General features: G+C 49.7%; 1 pseudogene; it reads right to left on the bottom strand.

The window, feature by feature from the left end:
- LOC132223730 (OTU domain-containing protein 6A-like) overlaps positions 1-18,236 on the bottom strand; it is a 186,921-nt pseudogene extending 168,685 nt beyond the window's left edge.
- Between the last annotated feature and the right edge of the window lie 3,497 nt (positions 18,237-21,733).

A 21,733-nucleotide genomic window follows, 5' to 3' on the forward strand; every position in this document is an offset into this window, starting at 1 on the left:
CACGGGGTGTGCAAGGCTTTCAGCGTTATTTTCTACTTCCCCCAATCCTCCATGGCATCCTTTTCGTTTGTTGGACTTTCTAAAGTTCTGTTTTTACTCATTACATGGGAAAAGACCTTTGGGACCAAAATGTGTGCCAAAGAAAAAGCAGGATAGTCCTTTGCTGAAGGCTTCTGCGTTCCCTCTGGGAGTTCACCAATGTGTGTTGGCAAGTGCCGATAGCACTTAGTTTGGCGAATACTACATCCCCAGCCCTGTACTGGCGAGGCTGTGGACTCGCATGGAGGACCACACTTTCCTGGACAACCTTGCTCATCCATGGTATGCCCAAACAGGCTGTCTGACCGGGGGCAGAGAGGGAATGCCAGATGGGCACGGGGTGTGCAAGGCTTGCTGCGTTATTTTCTACTTCCCCCAATCCTCCATGGCATCCTGTTCGTTTCTTGGACTTTCTAAAGTTCTGTTTTTACTCATTACATGGGAAAAGACCTTTGGGACCAAAATGCAGTTTCATGTGTGCCAAAGAAAAAGCAGGATAGTCCTTTGCTGAAGGCTTCTGCGTTCCCTCTGGGAGTTCACCAATGTGTGTTGGCAAGTGCCGATAGCACTTAGTTTGGCGAATACTACATCCCCAGCCCTGTACTGGCGAGGCTGTGGACTCGCCATGGAGGACCACACTTTCCTGGTCATCCTTGCTCTCCTTGGTCTCCCAAAACAGGCTCTCTCACCCGGGGGATAGAGGGAATGCTGATGGGCGCAAGGTGTGCATGGCTTGCTGGGTTATTTTCGACTGCCCACAATCCTCCATTAGATCCTTTTCATTACTAGACTTTCCCAACTTGTCTTTTTATTCATTATCTGGGAAAAGATATTTGGGACCACAAATGCAGTTTCGTGTGTGCCAAAGAAAAAAACAGAATAATCCTTTGCTGGGGCGTTCTCCGCTCCCTCTGGGAGCTCACCAGGGTGTGTTGGCCAGTGCCGATAGCGCTTCGTGTGCCAAATACCACAGCACCTGCCTCGTACTGTCGAGGCTTTGGACACCCCATGCAGAGCTACACTTTCCAGGACATCCCCGCTCATACTTGGTCACCCCAAACAGGCTGTCTGACCGGGGGCATAAGGGATGCCAGAAGGACACAGGGTGTGCACGGCTTGCTGGGTTATTTTCTACTTCCCCCAATCCTCCATGGCATCCTTTTCGTTTGTTGGACTTTCTAAACTTCTGTTTTTACTCATTATATGCGAAAAGGTCCTTGGGACCAAAATGCAGTTTCATGTGTGCCAAAGAAAAAAAGAGGATAGTCCTTTGCTGGAGGCTTCTGCGTTCCCTCTGGGAGTTCACCAATGTGTGTTGGCAAGTGCCGATAGCACTTAGTTTGGCGAATACTACATCCCCAGCCCTGTACTGGCGAGGCTGTGGACTCGCCATGGAGGACCACACTTTCCTGGTCATCCTTGCCCATCCTTGGTCACCGTAAACAGGCTGTCTGACCGGGGGCAGAGAGGGAATGCCAGATGGGCACGGGATGTGCAAGGCTTTCTGCGTTATTTTCTACTTCCCCCAATCCTCCATGGCATCCTTTTCGTTTGTTGGACTTTCTAAAGTTCTGTTTTTACTCATTACATGGGAAAAGACCTTTGGGACCAAAATGCAGTTTCATGTGTGCCAAAGAAAAAGCAGGATAGTCCTTTGCTGAAGGCTTCTGCGTTCCCTCTGGGAGTTCACCAATGTGTGTTGGCAAGTGCCGATAGCACTTAGTTTGGCGAATACTACATCCCCAGCCCTGTACTGGCGAGGCTGTGGACTCGCATGGAGGACCACACTTTCCTGGACAACCTTGCTCATCCATGGTATGCCCAAACAGGCTGTCTGACCGGGGGCAGAGAGGGAATGCCAGATGGGCACGGGGTGTGCAAGGCTTGCTGCGTTATTTTCTACTTCCCCCAATCCTCCATGGCATCCTGTTCGTTTGTTGGACTTTCTAAAGTTCTGTTTTTACTCATTACATGGGAAAAGACCTTTGGGACCAAAATGCAGTTTCATGTGTGCCAAAGAAAAAGCAGGATAGTCCTTTGCTGAAGGCTTCTGCGTTCCCTCTGGGAGTTCACCAATGTGTGTTGGCAAGTGCCGATAGCACTTAGTTTGGCGAATACTACATCCCCAGCCCTGTACTGGCGAGGCTGTGGACTCGCCATGGAGGACCACACTTTCCTGGTCATCCTTGCTCTCCTTGGTCTCCCAAAACAGGCTCTCTCACCCGGGGGATAGAGGGAATGCTGATGGGCGCAAGGTGTGCATGGCTTGCTGGGTTATTTTCGACTGCCCACAATCCTCCATTAGATCCTTTTCATTACTAGACTTTCCCAACTTGTCTTTTTATTCATTATCTGGGAAAAGATATTTGGGACCACAAATGCAGTTTCGTGTGTGCCAAAGAAAAAAACAGAATAATCCTTTGCTGGGGCGTTCTCCGCTCCCTCTGGGAGCTCACCAGGGTGTGTTGGCCAGTGCCGATAGCGCTTCGTGTGCCAAATACCACAGCACCTGCCTCGTACTGTCGAGGCTTTGGACACCCCATGCAGAGCTACACTTTCCAGGACATCCCCGCTCATACTTGGTCACCCCAAACAGGCTGTCTGACCGGGGGCATAAGGGAATGCCAGAAGGACACAGGGTGTGCACGGCTTGCTGGGTTATTTTCTACTTCCCCCAATCATCCATGACATTCTTTTCGTTTGTTGGACTTTCTAAACTTCTGTTTTTACTCCTTATATGCGAAAAGGTCTTTGGGACCAAAATGCAGTTTCATGTGTGCCAAAGAAAAAAACAGGATAGTCCTTTGCTGGAGGCTTCTGCGTTCCCTCTGGGAGTTCACCAATGTGTGTTGGCAAGTGCCGATAGCACTTAGTTTGGCGAATACTACATCCCCAGCCCTGTACTGGCGAGGCTGTGGACTCGCATGGAGGACCACACTTTCCTGGACAACCTAGCTCATCCATGGTCTGCCCAAACAGGCTGTCTGACCGGGGGCAGAGAGGGAATGCCAGATGGGCACGGGGTGTGCAAGGCTTTCTGCGTTATTTTCTACTTCCCCCAATCCTCCATGGCATCCTTTTCGTTTGTTGGACTTTCTAAAGTTCTGTTTTTACTCATTACATGGGAAAAGACCTTTGGGACCAAAATGCAGTTTCATGTGTGCCAAAGAAAAAGCAGGATAGTCCTTTGCTGAAGGCTTCTGCGTTCCCTCTGGGAGTTCACCAATGTGTGTTGGCAAGTGCCGATAGCACTTAGTTTGGCGAATACTACATCCCCAGCCCTGTACTGGCGAGGCTGTGGACTCGCCATGGAGGACCACACTTTCCTGGTCATCCTTGCTCCCCTGGTCTCCCAAAACAGGCTCTCTCACCCGGGGGATAGAGGGAATGCTGATGGGCGCAAGGTGTGCATGGCTTGCTGGGTTATTTTCGACTGCCCACAATCCTCCATTAGATCCTTTTCATTACTAGACTTTCCCAACTTGTCTTTTTATTCATTATCTGGGAAAAGATATTTGGACCACAAATGCAGTTTCGTGTGTGCCAAAGAAAAAAAACAGAATAATCCTTTGCTGGGGCGTTCTCCGCTCCCTCTGGGAGCTCACCAGGGTGTGTTGGCCAGTGCTGATAGCGCTTCATGTGCCAAATACCACAGCACCTGCCTCGTACTGTCGAGGCTTTGGACACCCCATGCAGAACCACACTTTCCAGGACATCCCCGCTCATACTTGGTCACCCCAAACAGGCTGTCTGACTGGGGGCATAAGGGAATGCCAGATGGGCACGGGGTGTGCAAGGCTTGCTGCGGTATTTTCTACTTCCCCCAATCATCCATGACATTCTTTTCGTTTGTTGGACTTTCTAAACTTCTGTTTTTACTCATTATATGCGAAAAGGTCTTTGGGACCAAAATGCAGTTTCATGTGTGCCAAAGAAAAAAACAGGATAGTCCTTTGCTGGAGGCTTCTGCGTTCCCTCTGGGAGTTCACCAATGTGTGTTGGCAAGTGCCGATAGCACTTAGTTTGGCGAATACTACATCCCCAGCCCTGTACTGGCGAGGCTGTGGACTCGCCATGGAGGACCACACTTTCCTGGTCATCCTTGCTCCCCTGGTCTCCCAAAACAGGCTCTCTCACCCGGGGGATAGAGGGAATGCTGATGGGCGCAAGGTGTGCATGGCTTGCTGGGTTATTTTTGACTGCCCACAATCCTCCATTAGATCCTTGTCATTACTAGACTTTCCCAACTTGTCTTTTTATTCATTATCTGGGAAAAGGTATTTGGGACCACAAATGCAGTTTCGTGTGTGCCAAAGAAAAAAAACAGAATAATCCTTTGCTGGGGCGTTCTCCGCTCCCTCTGGGAGTTCACCAGGGTGTGTTGGCCAGTGCCTATAGCGCTTAGTGTACCAAATACCAGATCACCTGCCTCGTACTGTCGAGGCTGTGGACACCCCATGGAGGACCACACATTCCTGGACAACCTTGCTCATACTTGGTCACCCCAAACTGGCTGTCTGACCGGGGGCATAAGGGAATGCCAGATGGGCACGGGGTGTGCAAGGCTTGCTGCGTTATTTTCTACTTCCCCCAATCCTCCATGGCATCCTTTTCGTTTGTTGGACTTTCTAAACTTTTGTTTTTACTCATTATATGCGAAAAGATCTTTGGGACCAAAATGCAGTTTCATGTGTGCTAAAGAAAAAAACAGGATAGTCCTTTGCCCGAGGCTTCTGCGTTCCCTCTGGGTGTTCACCAATGTGTGTTGGCAAGTGCCGATAGCACTTAGTTTGGCGAATACTACATCCCCAGCCCTGTACTGGCGAGGCTGTGGACTCGCCATGGAGGACCACACATTCCTGGACAACCTTGCTCATCCTTGGTCACCCCAAACAGGCTGTCTGACCGGGGGATAGAGGGAATGCAGATGGGCGCAAGTTGTGCATGGCTTGCTGGGTTATTTTCGACTGCCCACAATCTTCCATTAGATCCTTTTCATTACTAGACTTTCCCAACTTGTCTTTTTATTCATTATCTGGGAAAAGATATTTGGGACCACAAATGCAGTTTCGTGTGTGCCAAAGAAAAAAACAGAATAATCCGTTGCTGGATGGTTCTCCGCTCCCTCTGGGAGTTCACCAGGGTGTGTTGGCCAGTGCCGATAGCGCTTCGTGTGCCAAATTCCACATCACCTGCCTCGTACTGTCGAGGCTTTGGACACCCCATGCAGAACCACACTTTCCGGGACATCCCCGCTCATACTTGGTCACCCCAAACAGGCTGTCTGACCAGGGGCATAAGGGATGCCAGAAGGACACAGGGTGTGCACGGCTTGCTGGGTTATTTTCTACTTCCCCCAATCCTCCATGGCATCCTTTTCGTTTGTTGGACTTTCTAAACTTCTGTTTTTACTCATTATATGCGAAAAGGTCCTTGGGACCAAAATGCAGTTTCATGTGTGCCAAAGAAAAAAAGAAGATAGTCCTTTGCTGGAGGCTTCTGCGTTCCCTCTGGGAGTTCACCAATGTGTGTTGGCAAGTGCCGATAGCACTTAGTTTGGCGAATACTACATCCCCAGCCCTGTACTGGCGAGGCTGTGGACTCGCATGGAGGACCACACTTTCCTGGTCATCCTTGCCCATCCTTGGTCACCGTAAACAGGCTGTCTGACCGGGGGCAGAGAGGGAATGCCAGATGGGCACGGGGTGTGCAAAGCTTTCTGCGTTATTTTCTACTTCCCCCAATCCTCCATGGCATCCTTTTCGTTTGTTGGACTTTCTAAAGTTCTGTTTTTACTCATTACATGGGAAAAGACCTTTGGGACCAAAATGCAGTTTCATGTGTGCCAAAGAAAAAGCAGGATATTCCTTTGCTGAAGGCTTCTGCGTTCCCTCTGGGCGTTCACCAATGTGTGTTGGCAAGTGCCGAAAGCACTTAGTTTGGCGAATACTACATCCCCAGCCCTGTACTGGCGAGGCTGTGGACTCGCATGGAGGACCACACTTTCCTGGACAACCTTGCTCATCCATGGTATGCCCAAACAGGCTGTCTGACCGGTGGCAGAGAGGGAATGCCAGATGGGCACGGGGTGTGCAAGGCTTGCTGCGTTATTTTCTACTTCCCCCAATCCTCCATGGCATCCTGTTCGTTTGTTGGACTTTCTAAAGTTCTGTTTTTACTCATTACATGGGAAAAGACCTTTGGGACCAAAATGCAGTTTCATGTGTGCCAAAGAAAAAGCAGGATAGTCCTTTGCTGAAGGCTTCTGCGTTCCCTCTGGGAGTTCACCAATGTGTGTTGGCAAGTGCCGATAGCACTTAGTTTGGCGAATACTACATCCCCAGCCCTGTACTGGCGAGGCTGTGGACTCGCCATGGAGGACCACACTTTCCTGGTCATCCTTGCTCTCCTTGGTCTCCCAAAACAGGCTCTCTCACCCGGGGGATAGAGGGAATGCTGATGGGCGCAAGGTGTGCATGGCTTGCTGGGTTATTTTCGACTGCCCACAATCCTCCATTAGATCCTTTTCATTACTAGACTTTCCCAACTTGTCTTTTTATTCATTATCTGGGAAAAGATATTTGGGACCACAAATGCAGTTTCGTGTGTGCCAAAGAAAAAAACAGAATAATCCTTTGCTGGGGCGTTCTCCGCTCCCTCTGGGAGCTCACCAGGGTGTGTTGGCCAGTGCCTATAGCGCTTCGTGTGCCAAATACCACAGCACCTGCCTCGTACTGTCGAGGCTTTGGACACCCCATGCAGAGCTACACTTTCCAGGACATCCCCGCTCATACTTGGTCACCCCAAACAGGCTGTCTGACCGGGGGCATAAGGGAATGCCAGAAGGACACAGGGTGTGCACGGCTTGCTGGGTTATTTTCTACTTCCCCCAATCATCCATGACATTCTTTTCGTTTGTTGGACTTTCTAAACTTCTGTTTTTACTCATTATATGCGAAAAGGTCTTTGGGACCAAAATGCAGTTTCATGTGTGCCAAAGAAAAAAACAGGATAGTCCTTTGCTGGAGGCTTCTGCGTTCCCTCTGGGAGTTCACCAATGTGTGTTGGCAAGTGCCGATAGCACTTAGTTTGGCGAATACTACATCCCCAGCCCTGTACTGGCGAGGCTGTGGACTCGCATGGAGGACCACACTTTCCTGGACAACCTTGCTCATCCATGGTCTGCCCAAACAGGCTGTCTGACCGGGGGCAGAGAGGGAATGCCAGATGGGCACGGGGTGTGCAAGGCTTTCTGCGTTATTTTCTACTTCCCCCAATCCTCCATGGCATCCTTTTCGTTTGTTGGACTTTCTAAAGTTCTGTTTTTACTCATTACATGGGAAAAGACCTTTGGGACCAAAATGCAGTTTCATGTGTGCCAAAGAAAAAGCAGGATAGTCCTTTGCTGAAGGCTTCTGCGTTCCCTCTGGGAGTTCACCAATGTGTGTTGGCAAGTGCCGATAGCACTTAGTTTGGCGAATACTACATCCCCAGCCCTGTACTGGCGAGGCTGTGGACTCGCCATGGAGGACCACACTTTCCTGGTCATCCTTGCTCCCCTGGTCTCCCAAAACAGGCTCTCTCACCCGGGGGATAGAGGGAATGCTGATGGGCGCAAGGTGTGCATGGCTTGCTGGGTTATTTTCGACTGCCCACAATCCTCCATTAGATCCTTTTCATTACTAGACTTTCCCAACTTGTCTTTTTATTCATTATCTGGGAAAAGATATTTGGGACCACAAATGCAGTTTCGTGTGTGCCAAAGAAAAAAAACAGAATAATCCTTTGCTGGGGCGTTCTCCGCTCCCTCTGGGAGTTCACCAGGGTGTGTTGGCCAGAGCCTATAGCGCTTAGTGTGCCAAATACCACATCACCTGCCTCGTACTGTCGAGGCCGTGGACACCCCATGGAGGACCACACATTCCTGGACAACCTTGCTCATACTTGGTCACCCCAAACAGGCTGTCTGACCGGGGGCATAAGGGAATGCCAGATGGGCACGGGGTGTGCAAGGCTTGCTGCGTTATTTTCTACTTCCCCCAATCCTCCATGACATCCTTTTCGTTTGTTGGACTTTTTAAAGTTCTGTTTTTACTCATTACATGGGAAAAGACCTTTGGGACCAAAATGCAGTTTCATGTGTGCCAAAGAAAATGCAGGATAGTCCTTTGCTGAAGGCTTCTGCGTTCCCTCTGGGAGTTCACCAATGTGTGTTGGCAAGTGCCGATAGCACTTAGTTTGGCGAATACTACATCCCCAGCCCTGTACTGGCGAGGCTGTGGACTCGCATGGAGGACCACACTTTCCTGGTCATCCTTGCTCATCCATGGTCTGCCCAAACAGGCTGTCTGACCGGGGGCCTTGAGGGAATGCCTGATAGGCACGGGGTGTGCAAGGCTTTCTGCGTTATTTTCTAATTCCCCCAATCCTCCATGGCATCCTTTTCATTTGTTGGACTTTCTAAAGTTCTGTTTTTACTCATTATATGGGAAAAGATCTTTGGGACCAAAATGCAGTTGCATGTGTGCTAAAGAACAAAACAGGATAGTCCTTTGCTGGAGGCTTCTGCGTTCCCTCTGGGAGTTCACCAATGTGTGTTGGCAAGTGCCGATAGCACTTAGTTTGGCGAATACTACATCCCCAGCCCTGTACTGGCGAGGCTGTGGACTCGCCATGGAGGACCACACTTTCCTGGTCATCCTTGCTCTCCTTGGTCTCCCAAAACAGGCTCTCTCACCCGGGGGATAGAGGGAATGCTGATGGGCGCAAGGTGTGCATGGCTTGCTGGGTTATTTTCGACTGCCCACAATCCTCCATTAGATCCTTTTCATTACTAGACTTTCCCAACTTGTCTTTTTATTCATTATCTGGGAAAAGATATTTGGGACCACAAATGCAGTTTCGTGTGTGCCAAAGAAAAAAACAGAATAATCCTTTGCTGGGGCGTTCTCCGCTCCCTCTGGGAGCTCACCAGGGTGTGTTGGCCAGTGCCCATAGCGCTTAGTGTGCCAAATACCACATCACCTGCCTCGTACTGTCGAGGCTGAGGGCACCCCATGCAGAACCACACTTTCCAGGACATCCCCGCTCATACTTGGTCACCCAAAACAGGCTATCTGACCGGGGGCATAAGGGAATGCCAGAAGGACACAGGGTGTGCACGGCTTGCTGGGTTATTTTCTACTTCCCCCAATCATCCATGACATTCTTTTCGTTTGTTGGACTTTCTAAACTTCTGTTTTTACTCATTATATGCGAAAAGATCTTTGGGACCAAAATGCAGTTTCATGTGTGCCAAAGAAAAAAATAGGATAGTCCTTTGCTGAAGGCTTCTGCGTTCCCTCTGGGAGTTCACCAATGTGTGTTGGCAAGTGCCGATAGCACTTAGTTTGGCGAATACTACATCCCCAGCCCTGTACTGGCGAGGCTGTGGACTCGCCATGGAGGACCACACTTTCCTGGTCATCCTTGCCCATCCTTGGTCACCCTAAACAGGCTGTCTGACCGGGGGCAGAGAGGGAATGCCAGATGGGCACGGGGTGTGAAAGGCTTTCTGCGTTATTTTCTACTTCCCCCAATCCTCCATGGCATCCTTTTCGTTTGTTGGACTTTCTAAAGTTCTGTTTTTACTCATTACATGGGAAAAGACCTTTGGGACCAAAATGCAGTTTCATGTGTGCCAAAGAAAAAGCAGGATAGTCCTTTGCTGAAGGCTTCTGCGTTCCCTCTGGGAGTTCACCAATGTGTGTTGGCAAGTGCCGATAGCACTTAGTTTGGCGAATACTACATCCCCAGCCCTGTACTGGCGAGGCTGTGGACTCGCCATGGAGGACCACACTTTCCTGGTCATCCTTGCTCCCCTGGTCTCCCAAAACAGGCTCTCTCACCCGGGGGATAGAGGGAATGCTGATGGGCGCAAGGTGTGCATGGCTTGCTGGGTTATTTTCGACTGCCCACAATCCTCCATTAGATCCTTTTCATTACTAGACTTTCCCAACTTGTCTTTTTATTCATTATCTGGGAAAAGATATTTGGGACCACAAATGCAGTTTCGTGTGTGCCAAAGAAAAAAAACAGAATAATCCTTTGCTGGGGCGTTCTCCGCTCCCTCTGGGAGTTCACCAGGGTGTGTTGGCCAGAGCCTATAGCGCTTAGTGTGCCAAATACCACATCACCTGCCTCGTACTGTCGAGGCTGTGGACACCCCATGGAGGACCACACATTCCTGGACAACCTTGCTCATACTTGGTCACCCCAAACAGGCTGTCTGACCGGGGGCATAAGGGAATGCCAGATGGGCACGGGGTGTGCAAGGCTTGCTGCGTTATTTTCTACTTGCCCCAATCCTCCATGACATCCTTTTCGTTTGTTGGACATTTTAAAGTTCTGTTTTTACTCATTACATGGGAAAAGACCTTTGGGACCAAAATGCAGTTTCATGTGTGCCAAAGAAAATGCAGGATAGTCCTTTGCTGAAGGCTTCTGCGTTCCCTCTGGGAGTTCACCAATGTGTGTTGGCAAGTGCCGATAGCACTTAGTTTGGCGAATACTACATCCCCAGCCCTGTACTGGCGAGGCTGTGGACTCGCATGGAGGACCACACTTTCCTGGTCATCCTTGCTCATCCATGGTCTGCCCAAACAGGCTGTCTGACCGGGGGCATTGAGGGAATGCCTGATAGGCATGGGGTGTGCAAGGCTTTCTGCGTTATTTTCTAATTCCCCCAATCCTCCATGGCATCCTTTTCATTTGTTGGACTTTCTAAAGTTCTGTTTTTACTCATTATATGGGAAAAGATCTTTGGGACCAAAATGCAGCTGCATGTGTGCTAAAGAAAAAAACAGGATAGTCCTTTGCTGGAGGCTTCTGCGTTCCCTCTGGGAGTTCACCAATGTGTGTTGGCAAGTGCCGATAGCACTTAGTTTGGCGAATACTACATCCCCAGCCCTGTAATGGCGAGGCTGTGGACTCGCCATGGAGGACCACACTTTCCTGGTCATCCTTGCTCTCCTTGGTCTCCCAAAACAGGCTCTCTCACCCGGGGGATAGAGGGAATGCTGATGGGCGCAAGGTGTGCATGGCTTGCTGGGTTATTTTCGACTGCCCACAATCCTCCATTAGATCCTTTTCATTACTAGACTTTCCAAACTTGTCTTTTTATTCATTATCTGGGAAAAGATATTTGGGACCACAAATGCAGTTTCGTGTGTGCCAAAGAAAAATACAGAATAATCCTTTGCTGGGGCGTTCTCCGCTCCCTCTGGGAGCTCACCAGGGTGTGTTGGCCAGTGCCCATAGCGCTTAGTGTGCCAAATACCACATCACCTGCCTCGTACTGTCGAGGCTGAGGGCACCCCATGCAGAACCACACTTTCCAGAACATCCCCGCTCATACTTGGTCACCCAAAACAGGCTATCTGACCGGCGGCATAAGGGAATGCCAGAAGGACACAGGGGTGCACGGCTAGCTGGGTTATTTTCTACTTCCCCCAATCATCCATGACATTCTTTTCGTTTGTTGGACTTTCTAAACTTCTGTTTTTACTCATTATATGCGAAAAGATCTTTGGGACCAAAATGCAGTTTCATGTGTGCCAAAGAAAAAAACAGGATAGTCCTTTGCTGAAGGCTTCTGCGTTCCCTCTGGGAGTTCACCAATGTGTGTTGGCAAGTGCCGATAGCACTTAGTTTGGCGAATACTACATCCCCAGCCCTGTACTGGCGAGGCTGTGGACTCGCCATGGAGGACCACACTTTCCTGGTCATCCTTGCCCATCCTTGGTCACCCTAAACAGGCTGTCTGACCGGGGGCAGAGAGGGAATGCCAGATGGGCACGGGGTGTGCAAGGCTTTCTGCGTTATTTTCTACTTCCCCCAATCCTCCATGGCATCCTTTTCGTTTGTTGGACTTTCTGAAGTTCTGTTTTTACTCATTACATGGGAAAAGACCTTTGGGACCAAAATGCAGTTTCATGTGTGCCAAAGAAAAAGCAGGATAGTTCTTTGCTGAAGGCTTCTGCGTTCCCTCTGGGAGTTCACCAATGTGTGTTGGCAAGTGCCGATAGCACTTAGTTTGGCGAATACTACATCCCCAGCCCTGTACTGGCGAGGCTGTGGACTCCCCATGGAGGACCACACTTTCCTGGTCATCCTTGCTCTCCTTGGTCTCCCAAAACAGGCTCTCTGACCCGGGGGATAGAGGGAATGCTGATGGGCCCAAGGTGTGCATGGCTTGCTGGGTTATTTTCGACTGCCCACAATCCTCCATTAGATCCTTTTCATTACTAGACTTTCCCAACTTGTCTTTTTATTCATTATCTGGGAAAAGATATTTGGGACCACAAATGCAGTTTCGTGTGTGCCAAAGAAAAAAACAGAATAATCCTTTGCTGGGGCGTTCTCCGCTCCCTCTGGGAGCTCACCAGGGTGTGTTGGCCAGTGGCGATAGTGCTTCGTGTGCCAAATACCACATCACCTGCCTCGTACTGTCGAGGCTTTGGACACCCCATGCAGAACCACACTTTCCGGGACATCCCCGCTCATACTTGGTCACCCCAAACAGGCTGTCTGACCGGGGGCATAAGGGAATGCCAGAAGGACACAGGGTGTGCACGGCTTGCTGGGTTATTTTCTACTTCCCCCAATCATCCATGACATTCTTTTCGTTTGTTGGACTTTCTAAACTTCTGTTTTTACTCATTATATGCGAAAAGGTCTTTGGGACCAAAATGCAGTTTCATGTGTGCCAAAGAAAAAAACAGGATAGTCCTTTGCTGGTGGCTTCTGCGTTCCCTCTGGGAGTTCACCAATGTGTGTTGGCAAGTGCCGATAGCACTTAGTTTGGCGAATACTACATCCCCAGCCCTGTACTGGCGGGGCTGTGGACTCGCATGGAGGACCACACTTTCCTGGACAACCTTGCTCATCCATGGTCTTCCCAAACAGGCTGTCTGACCGGGGGCAGAGAGGGAATGCCTGATGGGCACAGGGTGTGCAAGGCTTTCTGCGTTATTTTCTACTTCCCCCAATCCTCCATGGCATCCTTTTCGTTTGTTGGACTTTCTAAAGTTCTGTTTTTACTCATTACATGGGAAAAGACCTTTGGGACCAAAATGCAGTTTCTTGTGTGCCAAAGAAAAAGCAGGATAGTCCTTTGCTGAAGGCTTCTGCGTTCCCTCTGGGAGTTCACCAATGTGTGTTGGCAAGTGCCGATAGCACTTAGTTTGGCGAATACTACATCCCCAGCCCTGTACTGGCGAGGCTGTGGACTCGCCATGGAGGACCACACTTTCCTGGTCATCCTTGCTCCCCTGGTCTCCCAAAACAGGCTCTCTCACCCGGGGGATAGAGGGAATGCTGATGGGCGCAAGGTGTGCATGGCTTGCTGGGTTATTTTCGACTGCCCACAATCCTCCATTAGATCCTTTTCATTACTAGACTTTCCCAACTTGTCTTTTTATTTATTATCTGGGAAAAGATATTTGGGACCACAAATGCAGTTTCGTGTGTGCCAAAGAAAAAAAACAGAATAATCCTTTGCTGGGGCGTTCTCCGCTCCCTCTGGGAGCTCACCAGTTTGTGTTGGCCAATGCTGATAGCGCTTCATGTGCCAAATACCACAGCACCTGCCTCGTACTGTCGAGGCTTTGGACACCCCATGCAGAACCACACTTTCCAGGACATCCCCGCTCATACTTGGTCACCCCAAACAGGCTGTCTGACCGGGGGCATAAGGGAATGCCAGAAGGACACAGGGTGTGCACGGCTTGCTGGGTTATTTTCTACTTCCCCCAATCATCCATGACATTCTTTTCGTTTGTTGGACTTTCTAAACTTCTGTTTTTACTCATTATATGCGAAAAGGTCTTTGGGACCAAAATGCAGTTTCATGTGTGCCAAAGAAAATGCAGGATAGTCCTTTGCTGAAGGCTTCTGCGTTCCCTCTGGGAGTTCACCAATGTGTGTTGGCAAGTGCCGATAGCACTTAGTTTGGCGAATACTACATCCCCAGCCCTGTACTGGCGAGGCTGTAGACTCGCATGGAGGACCACACTTTCCTGGTCATCCTTGCTCATCCATGGTCTGCCCAAACAGGCTGTCTGACCGGGGGCATTGAGGGAATGCCTGATGGGCACGGGGTGTGCAAGGCTTTCTGCGTTATTTTCTAATTCCCCCAATCCTCCATGGCATCCTTTTCGTTTGTTGGACTTTCTAAAGTTCTGTTTTTACTCATTATATGGGAAAAGATCTTTGGGACCAAAATGCAGTTGCATGTGTGCTAAAGAAAAAAACAGGATAGTCCTTTGCTGGAGGCTTCTGCGTTCCCTCTGGGAGTTCACCAATGTGTGTTGGCAAGTGCCGATAGCACTTAGTTTGGCGAATACTACATCCCCAGCCCTGTACTGGCGAGGCTGTGGACTCGCCATGGAGGACCACACTTTCCTGGTCATCCTTGCTCTCCTTGGTCTCCCAAAACAGGCTCTCTCACCCGGGGGATAGAGGGAATGCTGATGGGCGCAAGGTGTGCATGGCTTGCTGGGTTATTTTCGACTGCCCACAATCCTCCATTAGATCCTTTTCATTACTAGACTTTCCCAACTTGTCTTTTTATTCATTATCTGGGAAAAGATATTTGGGACCACAAATGCAGTTTCGTGTGTGCCAAAGAAAAAAACAGAATAATCCTTTGCTGGGGCGTTCTCCGCTCCCTCTGGGAGCTCACCACGGTGTGTTGGCCTGTGCCCATAGCGCTTAGTGTGCCAAATACGACATCACCTGCCTCGTACTGTCGAGGCTGTGGGCACCCCATGCAGAACTACACTTTCCAGGACATCCCCGCTCATACTTGGTCACCCAAAACAGGCTGTCTGACCGGGGGCATAAGGGAATGCCAGAAGGACACAGGGTGTGCACGGCTTGCTGGGTTATTTTCTACTTCCCCCAATCATCCATGACATTCTTTTCGTTTGTTGGACTTTCTAAACTTCTGTTTTTACTCATTATATGCGAAAAGATCTTTGGGACCAAAATGCAGTTTCATGTGTGCCAAAGAAAAAAACAGGATAGTCCTTTGCTGAAGGCTTCTGCGTTCCCTCTGGGAGTTCACCAATGTGTGTTGGCAAGTGCCGATAGCACTTAGTTTGGCGAATACTACATCCCCAGCCCTGTACTGGCGAGGCTGTGGACTCGCCATGGAGGACCACACTTTCCTGGTCATCCTTGCCCATCCTTGGTCACCCTAAACAGGCTGTCTGACCGGGGGCAGAGAGGGAATGCCAGATGGGCACGGGGTGTGCAAGGCTTTCTGCGTTATTTTCTAATTCCCCCAATCCTCCATGGCATCCTTTTCGTTTGCTGGACTTTCTAAAGTTCTGTTTTTACTCATTACATGGGAAAAGACCTTTGGGACCAAAATGCAGTTTCATGTGTGCCAAAGAAAAAGCAGGATAGTTCTTTGCTGAAGGCTTCTGCGTTCCCTCTGGGAGTTCACCAATGTGTGTTGGCAAGTGCCGATAGCACTTAGTTTGGCGAATATTACATCCCCAGCCCTGTACTGGCGAGGCTGTGGACTCGCCATGGAGGACCACACTTTCCTGGTCATCCTTGCTCTCCTTGGTCTCCCAAAACAGGCTCTCTCACCCGGGGGATAGAGGGAATGCTGATGGGCGCAAGGTGTGCATGGCTTGCTGGGTTATTTTCGACTGCCCACAATCCTCCATTAGATCCTTTTCATTACTAGACTTTCCCAACTTGTCTTTTCATTCATTATCTGGGAAAAGATATTTGGGACCACAAATGCAGTTTCGTGTGTGCCAAAGGAAAAAACAGAATAATCCTTTGCTGGGGCGTTCTCCGCTCCCTCTGGGAGCTCACCAGGGTGTGTTGGCCAGTGCTGATAGCGCTTCGTGTCCCAAATACCACAGCACCTGCCTCTTACTGTCGAGGCTTTGGACACCCCATGCAGAACCACACTTTCCAGGACATCCCCGCTCATACTTGGTCACCCCAAACAGGCTGTCTGACCGGGGGCATAAGGGAATGCCAGAAGGACACAGGGTGTGCACGGCTTGCTGGGTTATTTTCTACTTCCCCCAATCATCCATGACATTCTTTTCGTTTGTTGGACTTTCTAAACTTCTGTTTTTACTCATTATATGCGAAAAGATCTTTGGGACCAAAATGCAGTTTCATGTGTGCCAAAGAAAAAAACAGGATAGTCCTTTGCTGAAGGCTTCTGCGTTCCCTCTGGGAGTTCACCAATGTGTGTTGGCAAGTGCCGATAGCACTTAGTTTGGCGAATACTACATCCCCAGCCCTGTACTGGCGAGGCTGTGGACTCGCCATGGAGGACCACACTTTCCTGGTCATCCTTGCCCATCCTTGGTCACCCTAAACAGGCTGTCTGACCGGGGGCAGAGAGGGAATGCCAGATGGGCACGGGGTGTGCAAGGTTTTCTGCGTTATTTTCTATTTCCCCAATCCTACATGGCATCCTTTTCGTTTGTTGGACTTTCTAAAGTTCTGTTTTTACTCATTACATGGGAAAAGACCTTTGGGACCAAAATGCAGTTTCATGTGTGCCAAAGAAAAAGCAGGATAGTCCTTTGCTGAAGGCTTCTGCGTTACCTCTGGGAGTTCACCAATGTGTGTTGGCAAGTGCCGATAGCACTTAGTTTGGCGAATACTACATCCCCAGCCCTGTACTGGCGAGGCTGTGGACTCCCCATGGAGGACCACACTTTCCTGGTCATCCTTGCTCTCCTTGGTCTCCCAAAACAGGCTCTCTCACCCGGGGGATAGAGGGAATGCTGATGGGCCCAAGGTGTGCATGGCTTGCTGGGTTATTTTCGACTGCCCACAATCCTCCATTAGATCCTTTTCATTACTAGACTTTCCCAACTTGTCTTTTTATTCATTATCTGGGAAAAGATATTTGGGACCACAAATGCAGTTTCGTGTGTGCCAAAGAAAAAAACAGAATAATCCTTTGCTGGGGCGTTCTCCGCTCCCTCTGGGAGCTCACCAGGGTGTGTTGGCCAGTGCCGATAGCGCTTCGTGTGCCAAATACCACATCACCTGCCTCGTACTGTCGAGGCTTTGGACACCCCATGCAGAACCACACTTTCCGGGACATCCCCGCTCATACTTGGTCACCCCAAACAGGCTGTCTGACCGGGGGCATAAGGGAATGCCAGAAGGACACAGGGTGTGCACGGCTTGCTGGGTTATTTTCTACTTCCCCCAATCATCTATGACATTCTTTTCGTTTGTTGGACTTTCTAAACTTCTGTTTTTACTCATTATATGCGAAAAGGTCTTTGGGACCAAAATGCAGTTTCATGTGTGCCAAAGAAAATGCAGGATAGTCCTTTGCTGAAGGCTTCTGCGTTCCCTCTGGGAGTTCACCAATGTGTGTTGGCAAGTGCCGATAGCACTTAGTTTGGCGAATACTACATCCCCAGCCCTGTACTGGCGAGGCTGTGGACTCGCATGGAGGACCACACTTTCCTGGTCATCCTTGCTCATCCATGGTCTGCCCAAACAGGCTGTCTGACCGGGGTCATTGAGGGAATGCCTGATGGGCACGGGGTGTGCAAGGCTTTCTGCGTTATTTTCTAATTCCCCCAATCCTCCATGGCATCCTTTTCGTTTGTTGGACTTTCTAAAGTTCTGTTTTTACTCATTATATGGGAAAAGATCTTTGGGACCAAAATGCAGTTGCATGTGTGCTAAAGAAAAAAACAGGATAGTCCTTTGCTGGAGGCTTCTGCGTTCCCTCTGGGAGTTCACCAATGTGTGTTGGCAAGTGCCGATAGCACTTAGTTTGGCGAATACTACATCCCCAGCCCTGTACTGGCGAGGCTGTGGACTCGCCATGGAGGACCACACTTTCCTGGTCATCCTTGCTCTCCTTGGTCTCCCAAAACAGGCTCTCTCACCCGGGGGATAGAGGGAATGCTGATGGGCGCAAGGTGTGCATGGCTTGCTGGGTTATTTTCGACTGCCCACAATCCTCCATTAGATCCTTTTCATTACTAGACTTTCCCAACTTGTCTTTTTATTCATTATCTGGGAAAAGATATTTGGGACCACAAATGCAGTTTCGTGTGTGCCAAAGAAAAAAACAGAATAATCCTTTGCTGGGGCGTTCTCCGCTCCCTCTGGGAGCTCACCAGGGTGTGTTGGCCTGTGCCCATAGCGCTTAGTGTGCCAAATACGACATCACCTGCCTCGTACTGTCGAGGCTGTGGGCTCCCCATGCAGAACTACACTTTCCAGGACATCCCCGCTCATACTTGGTCACCCAAAACAGGCTGTCTGACCGGGGGCATAAGGGAATGCCAGAAGGACACAGGGTGTGCACGGCTTGCTGGGTTATTTTCTACTTCCCCCAATCATCCATGACATTCTTTTCGTTTGTTGGACTTTCTAAACTTCTGTTTTTACTCATTATATGCGAAAAGATCTTTGGGACCAAAATGCAGTTTCATGTGTGCCAAAGAAAAAAACAGGATAGTCCTTTGCTGAAGGCTTCTGCGTTCCCTCTGGGAGTTCACCAATGTGTGTTGGCAAGTGCCGATAGCACTTAGTTTGGCGAATACTACATCCCCAGCCCTGTACTGGCGAGGCTGTGGACTCGCCATGGAGGACCACACTTTCCTGGTCATCCTTGCCCATCCTTGGTCACCCTAAACAGGCTGTCTGACCGGGGGCAGAGAGGGAATGCCAGATGGGCACGGGGTGTGCAAGGCTTTCTGCGTTATTTTCTAATTCCCCCAATCCTCCATGGCATCCTTTTCGTTTGCTGGACTTTCTAAAGTTCTGTTTTTACTCATTACATGGGAAAAGACCTTTGGGACCAAAATGCAGTTTCATGTGTGCCAAAGAAAAAGCAGGATAGTTCTTTGCTGAAGGCTTCTGCGTTCCCTCTGGGAGTTCACCAATGTGTGTTGGCAAGTGCCGATAGCACTTAGTTTGGCGAATATTACATCCCCAGCCCTGTACTGGCGAGGCTGTGGACTCGCCATGGAGGACCACACTTTCCTGGTCATCCTTGCTCTCCTTGGTCTCCCAAAACAGGCTCTCTCACCCGGGGGATAGAGGGAATGCTGATGGGCGCAAGGTGTGCATGGCTTGCTGGGTTATTTTCGACTGCCCACAATCCTCCATTAGATCCTTTTCATTACTAGACTTTCCCAACTTGTCTTTTCATTCATTATCTGGGAAAAGATATTTGGGACCACAAATGCAGTTTCGTGTGTGCCAAAGGAAAAAACAGAATAATCCTTTGCTGGGGCGTTCTCCGCTCCCTCTGGGAGCTCACCAGGGTGTGTTGGCCAGTGCTGATAGCGCTTCGTGTGCCAAATACCACAGCACCTGCCTCTTACTGTCGAGGCTTTGGACACCCCATGCAGAACCACACTTTCCAGGACATCCCCGCTCATACTTGGTCACCCCAAACAGGCTGTCTGACCGGGGGCATAAGGGAATGCCAGAAGGACACAGGGTGTGCACGGCTTGCTGGGTTATTTTCTACTTCCCCCAATCATCCATGACATTCTTTTCGTTTGTTGGACTTTCTAAACTTCTGTTTTTACTCATTATATGCGAAAAGATCTTTGGGACCAAAATGCAGTTTCATGTGTGCCAAAGAAAAAAACAGGATAGTCTTTGCTGAAGGCTTCTGCGTTCCCTCTGGGAGTTCACCAATGTGTGTTGGCAAGTGCCGATAGCACTTAGTTTGGCGAATACTACATCCCCAGCCCTGTACTGGCGAGGCTGTGGACTCGCCATGGAGGACCACACTTTCCTGGTCATCCTTGCCCATCCTTGGTCACCCTAAACAGGCTGTCTGACCGGGGGCAGAGAGGGAATGCCAGATGGGCACGGGGTGTGCAAGGTTTTCTGCGTTATTTTCTACTTCCCCCAATCCTACATGGCATCCTTTTCGTTTGTTGGACTTTCTAAAGTTCTGTTTTTACTCATTACATGGGAAAAGACCTTTGGGACCAAAATGCAGTTTCATGTGTGCCAAAGAAAAAGCAGGATAGTCCTTTGCTGAAGGCTTCTGCGTTCCCTCTGGGAGTTCACCAATGTGTGTTGGCAAGTGCCGATAGCACTTAGTTTGGCGAATACTACATCCCCAGCCCTGTACTGGCGAGGCTGTGGACTCCCCATGGAGGACCACACTTTCCTGGTCATCCTTGCTCTCCTTGGTCTCCCAAAACAGGCTCTCTCACCCGGGGGATAGAGGGAATGCTGATGGGCCCAAGGTGTGCATGGCTTGCTGGGTTATTTTCGACTGCCCACAATCCTCCATTAGATCCTTTTCATTACTAGACTTTCCCAACTTGTCTTTTTATTCATTATCTGGGAAAAGATATTTGGGACCACAAATGCAGTTTCGTGTGTGCCAAAGAAAAAAACAGAATAATCCTTTGCTGGGGCGTTCTCCGCTCCCTCTGGGAGCTCACCAGGGTGTGTTGGCCAGTGCCGATAGCGCTTCGTGTGCCAAATACCACATCACCTGCCTCGTACTGTCGAGGCTTTGGACACCCCATGCAGAACCACACTTTCCGGGACATCCCCGCTCATACTTGGTCACCCCAAACAGGCTGTCTGACCGGGGGCATAAGGGAATGCCAGAAGGACACAGGGTGTGCACGGCTTGCTGGGTTATTTTCTACTTCCCCCAATCATCCATGACATTCTTTTCGTTTGTTGGACTTTCTAAACTTCTGTTTTTACTCATTATATGCGAAAAGGTCTTTGGGACCAAATGCAGTTTCATGTGTGCGAAAGAAAAAAAACAGGATAGTCCTTTGCTGGAGGCTTCTGCGTTCCCTCTGGGAGTTCACCAATGTGTGTTGGCAAGTGCCGATAGCACTTAGTTTGGCGAATACTACATCCCCAGCCCTGTACTGGCGAGGCTGTGGACTCGCATGGAGGACCACACTTTCCTGGACAACATTGCTCATCCATGGTCTGCCCAAAAAGGCTGTCTGACCGGGGGAAGAGAGGGAATGCTGATGGGCGCAAGGTGTGCATGGCTTGCTGGGTTATTTTCGACTGCCCACAATCCTCCATTAGATCCTTTTCATTACTAGACTTTCCCAACTTTTCTTTTTATTCATTATCTGGGAAAAGATATTTGGGACCACAAATGCAGTTTCGTGTGTGCCAAAGAAAAAAAACAGAATAATCCTTTGCTGGGGCGTTCTCCGCTCCCTCTGGGAGCTCACCAGGTTGTGTTGGCCAGTGCTGATAGCGCTTCATGTGCCAAATACCACAGCACCTGCCTCGTACTGTCGAGGCTTTGGACACCCCATGCAGAACCACACTTTCCAGGACATCCCCGCTCATACTTGGTCACCCCAAACAGGCTGTCTGACCGGGGGCATAAGGGAATGCCAGAAGGACACAGGGTGTGCACGGCTTGCTGGGTTATTTTCTACTTCCCCCAATCATCTATGACATTCTTTTCGTTTGTTGGACTTTCTAAACTTCTGTTTTTACTCATTATATGCGAAAAGGTCTTTGGGACCAAAATGCAGTTTCATGTGTGCCAAAGAAAATGCAGGATAGTCCTTTGCTGAAGGCTTCTGCGTTCCCTCTGGGAGTTCACCAATGTGTGTTGGCAAGTGCCGATAGCACTTAGTTTGGCGAATACTACATCCCCAGCCCTGTACTGGCG

This window comes from Myotis daubentonii, chromosome X (genome assembly GCF_963259705.1).
Source record: "Myotis daubentonii chromosome X, mMyoDau2.1, whole genome shotgun sequence".
Lineage (NCBI taxonomy): Eukaryota > Metazoa > Chordata > Mammalia > Chiroptera > Vespertilionidae > Myotis > Myotis daubentonii.